We start from the raw sequence: 6,000 nt of genomic DNA on the forward strand, positions 1-6,000 counted from the left end.
CTCAGCTTCATTTTCTTCTTTCCAAGCTAGGTGTGTGTAATTTCTTTCACACTCCTACCTTGAGGGGGGATGTTATAGAATATACAGTCTCAGAACAGGCCCAAGGTAATCAGCAAGCCCAAGGAAAGCAACAGGCCCAAAACAAAATCAACACAGATGCAGTCACTTTAAATAGAAAGATGAAGGCGCCAAATTCAGTTATGAAAAGTTAGTTACAGAATGTAGAGAGAGAGAGTTGTGCAGAGAGATTGAGAGAAGAAGAGGGAGTAATGCAATGATATAAATAAGATTCTAGATCTACTTGATCTTAATACAATTTATGTTCTTATTGATTCAATACAGTTTGCTAATTAGCTTCTTTAGTGTAAATGCTTGATAATTTGACAACATGTTGATATTTAACAAAATTATGAAGCTTGTTGAGTTGCGCGTATGAAAATGTCAAGGTTAGAAACAGCAGCAACAGTCATGTGGCGTATGATCCAACTGATGATTTATGAACTCTGAGGATAGAAAATCTAATGGTGTTACGGTTAGAAAAATCTGAGATTGTTTAGGTACAGATAAGAACGGCGTTATGACATTCAATATAAAGAGGGCAAAAAACAACTCTACAAGCTTCAGTTGCAATCCCTACAATAAAACCTATAACATTTTCATCAAAGCTTGTAACCATGCCATCACCTTCAACCAACATATCAACTACTCTGTCAAATTTATCAATGAGTGATAGGCTGAAACACTCACCTGAGATAGTGAAAACATATGAGCAAATGATGAAATATTATGATTATAATTCTAACCCTGATGTTTGCAGACTGACAAAATCTACAAAATATCCCAGATATATTTGTTGTGAAAATGCAAAACCTGACATAGTCTATAACCTGTTTATACATGGTTTTGTTGACAAGATCTTAACAAATGAAACCATGTATTGTATATCAAAGCTACCAAGTATAATTGTCAAATCCGTGGAAGCTATGATACGGGAAATGGGAGCAGGCTCATATGGAATACAAGTTTTTGATGCATCAACAGATCTAGTTGGAAAATCCATAATAATATGTCAACTATTTAAATTGGGAAGGAATATGGCAGATATTGTGGGAGAAACCAAAAGCTTGAAATTGCCAAATCCCTGTGATATTAACAAATTCCAGGAATGGTTATGTGAAAAACGAGCCATTGGACTAGCTACCCTCAGGTCCAAAATACAAGATATACTACGAGCTCGGAAAGCTATAATTATTTCTGAAAGCCATGGTGGAGGTTTCACCGAAAGTATAATAACCTTATATTATGATAATATTATACAAAATTCAGGAACTATGGCATTAGAGATAATGCTTGATAAAATAGAAAACCTGAAATATAATCATGCAAAACATACTACTGAATATTATCAAAGAATAACAGGTCCTCGAAAGAGACCTATTATCAGTCTAAAAGATGATGACAAAGGGATGAATTCTGATCCCTTTGCATAATACAAAAATGGTGTAATACACCAGAACACTGCAAATTGAATGGTGAAAACCAAAAAGTTATATTACCAGGAGATTCCAAATATATCATGGCAGACAAAGATGGAGAAAGAAGAAAAGAAAAAGCAGATTCCCTGGAAAAAGATGACAGATCCTGCAAGATATCATGGCAGACACAAAAGATAAAGATGAAGAAAATATGAAGAGACGACAAAAGAAGAAATGGCAGACAAAGAAAAGAAAAGATTCCTGAATTATTAGTAATTATGTAAAAGAAACCGGTTATCCCGGTAATCTGTAACCATATAGAAAGACTACTATAAATAAGTCCATACATGAAATGGAAAAGATATCTGAAAAATTTCTGAAGTTCAATTCTCTCTCTCTCTGAATATGTCTGTCTAAACTTCTTCACTCTCTATAAACTCTACTAGGAATATATCATAATAATAGAAACAGATTATTTTATAAGTATTATATACAATCAGAATTGGTTCAGAAAAATAATATCTTGAAGAATAGCGATATGGAAGAGACCGTGTGAGGACTCCTGCATCCAGCCAAAGAATATCCAAAGGAGCTTGGAGAGCGTTATGGATAATAGGGCAAGGGTGAGTTGAGACTTCCGGTGACCAGAAAGCTATTGTAAGAGGTAAAAACTTTTGATTTAAATCTGATTGTGTATGATAGCATTATAAAATAATGTTTTCTGAGATTATGATGTATAATTAGTATGAGGTTATAGAGATGATTTCATTTAAAATAATGAATTTGATTTTGTCTATTGCTTACTACATGCAAAAAATAACCATATTAATTAATACGAAAATGCATGCACCTTCCCTCGCCTTCCCTCTTTAGGGTAATGTAGATATATAAACGATCCATAATAATAACCCCCAGAAATTGCCCAGAAATTGGTATCAGAGCTAGTAATAGGCGGGAAATGAACAGTAAAACACTGTAGCAAAAGTAGCCGTGAATAGTAAACAGTGAATAGTAACTAATGAATAGTAAAAAGGAAATAAAATTTGATGGTTAAATGAGACATCCGACAAGAATAAATAGAGAAAGGAATAAAAGATATAAATATAAAATAATAGCAACTCTATTAATTTTATTTATAGTAGAAAACAAAGTAACACAACAGATGTGTAAGAAAATTTTATACAGACAATTAATCTGACTTATGGAAGATTTAAGGATACGATCAATTCAGTATATAGCTGATAAAGAACCAACATATAATAGGCTAATAAATCAACATATTGAAAGTTGTAAGATAAGCATGCAAATAATAAATGAAAAATTAGATATTATAGCTATATTACAAACAATGTTGGAAGAAAGAGATGAAAAAATTAGGAGACTAGAGGAAGAAAAACTTTTATTAAAACGAGAAAAATTTATTAAAGAAACTAATTTAGAAATCGAAATAAAAGACTTAAAAGAAGTATTAACTGAACAATATAGATTAATAGACGATTTAAAACAAAAAATTAAAAAATGAATTGGACAGATCCAAATGCAATAACTAGAAATAATAGAAAACTAAAGCAATTAATAAAAAATCAAGAAAAATTAGAAATAGATCTGGAAAAATTACTAGAAAGAAAAAATAAAATAACATGGACAAGAGAGAAAAACGAAGAAATTATGAGAATTTACCAACAACTTGGAAATATGATAATAACATTTAGAAATGATAAACTAAGAATACAAGGACTTAAAAGAATAATTTTAACAAATAATATAACTGGATAAAATATAGATGGATAAAATGTCATTAGAAGAAATAAGTGAATAACAAGATATGTATTATCAAATGGATGAATACGAAGGAGGAACATCACAAACCCTAAGTTTTAAACCAGATATATATAATCAAATTCAAAGTGAAACAGAAGAATTAACAATAAAAAAGATATTCAAGACATCATATTTTGAAAGAAATAAGGAAGTTAGGTATATAGCCCAAAAACATGAGAATGTAATAGATATAGATACAATAAATGGAAAAACAAGAATAAATTTAATAACAGATGGATTAATAAAAAGAGAATTATCCAAATTAAAATAAAAGGAAGCAAATAAACTAAAAAACATATATTTTGGAGCAATAGAATCTACAATAAAAGCATATTTTCAGAAAAATATCGATACTCCTATACAGATATATGTATTGGATGATAGAATAATAGGAAATATACAAGATTCATTAATAGCAGTAATAAAAGGAAACTTGATATATCAGAAATTAAAATTTATAATACAACCCGATTTCAGTATATCACTAAGGGATGAAAATAAAGAAAGATCTTTAACATTATACTATAAGTTAGATGGAATAAAAATGCAAAAAGGAAGTAAAGTTATTAGTATAGAAACCAAAATGGTTTATGCTATGACTGGAAACCATCACGTAAAGAAACAAACGGAATTAGGAATAATAGTACCAAAGTTATATAATGATATATTAGAAAAAATTGAACATAAAGAAGAATCTCAAATAACAATTCCAGAAGAAATTACAATAGATTTTAGTAATAGACAAATGATTCCAAGGCAAAGAATTAAACCAATATTAGAAGGATCTAGATTAAGTTTTAGAAAAGAACAAAATCCTATAAGATTAATTAGATCAATGAGTATGACAAGTAGAAAGATAGATTTAATAAAAATAGATACTGATAGTTTGAAAATAAAAATAATAATATTTGACGAAACAATAACAAGAGACTGTATAGCAGAAATTAATACAGGAGCTACCAAAAGTTTTATTCATATAAGCAAGGTAAATGAAGAAAATTGTAAGTGGATAGAACCTCAGACTTACAGATATGCAGAAAATGATAGAGAAATATTTATTACTAAATGTACTAATTTAAAGTTTAAAATATTAGACTTGGAATATAATATAAATATAGGAGTAATAGAATATGATAGTTCGAGTGAATTATTATTAGGAAGCGACTTCTTAAAAATGATAAATTATAAAATTAATAATAATGGAATAAAGATAGTAGATCAAGGAAAAGAAAGATTTATAGAAAAGCTATGAATATACAAGAAAAATTAAGGAATAAGAAAGAAAAGTTAAAGAAAATACAGAGTATGTTAGAAAGCGAAATAGATTCACAAATAAAATATTTAGAATATAAGGAAAGACAAACAAAGTTAGAAAATGATATTAAGAAATTAGAAGAACAGAGTAAAAATACTAGTAAATATTGGATAGATGTTGGAAATGGTTGGAAGAAGCGAATCAACAAATAATAAAATGTCAGACTCAGAATTTATAAAAAATTTATGGGAAGAAATAATAGTTAAGGAAAAACTAAATGCAATAATGAGATTGGTAGAAAAACAAGATAATCAAGAAAATTTGAGACAAATAATAAGAGAAGAGTTAACAAGCTTATGGAATAATTCTGAAATACCTACTTTAAAAATGATACTAGACAAGTTAATAAAATTAGAAGAAGGAAAACAAAAAATTATACCAGAAAAAGAAATTACAAATAAGCCAGAACTAAAAGCCATAAATGCATGGAGAAGAGTTAATGAGCCAATGATGATAGATATAAGTAAAATGAAACCTAATATATCTGAACCAATAGGAAAGGTATTAGATAATTTGGGACAACTTAGTAAAAAAGGAAAGTTCTAATGGAAACTAAAGAACAAAAAGAATATAACGTGATAACATTTTTAAAGAATCATGGAAAAGAAATTTTAGAAAGAGAAAAATATAAGTATGAACCATTAAAAAAGGAAACAACTAGTGAAAGCAAAGCTGAGTTTAAGATTGATACAACTGTGATAGAATATTTAAAGTCAAAATTAGAACAACAAAAGGAAGAAATAGAAGAAATAAGGACGGAGAATAAAAAATTACGATTAAATACTAATGAAGAATGGTTAGAAAAATATAAAAAATATAAAAATAAATATAAAGAAACTAAAAAGGAACTAAAAGATGTAAAAAGAGATTTAAGACAAACAAAAAAGGAATTAAATGAAAAAACAGAAGAAAATAAAAAAGAAATAGAAATATTGAAAAGGCAATTAAATAAGTTAAAAGAAAAAAAAAGATACAAGTGAAGTTTCTAGTACTGTATCTACAAATAATAATACAAGTACTAGTGAATTGGAACAAGATAATTTAGGAAAAACGGTGAATATAATAGAAGAATATAACAGTAGTTATGAGGAAAATTCTGAAATGGAAATAGAAAATAAAAATATAATAGAAGCTTTAGAAAGAATGAAAAATGTAAATGCAGTAATAAAACAAGAATCGAATAGTGACCAAGAAGATAAAAATAATTATACTGATATAGAAACTGAAGAAATAAAAAATGAGGAGATGGATAACTACCCAGAAGAAGAAGTAACCGACCATAATATGGAAGTTATAACAAGATATAGGAACACGATACCAAAACACATACCAATAGGACAACATAATGAATTTAAAGAATTTATAGGATCAATGTCACAAGGCGTAAAC

This window comes from Apium graveolens, chromosome 10 (genome assembly GCF_009905375.1).
Source record: "Apium graveolens cultivar Ventura chromosome 10, ASM990537v1, whole genome shotgun sequence".
Taxonomy (NCBI): Eukaryota; Viridiplantae; Streptophyta; class Magnoliopsida; order Apiales; family Apiaceae; genus Apium; species Apium graveolens.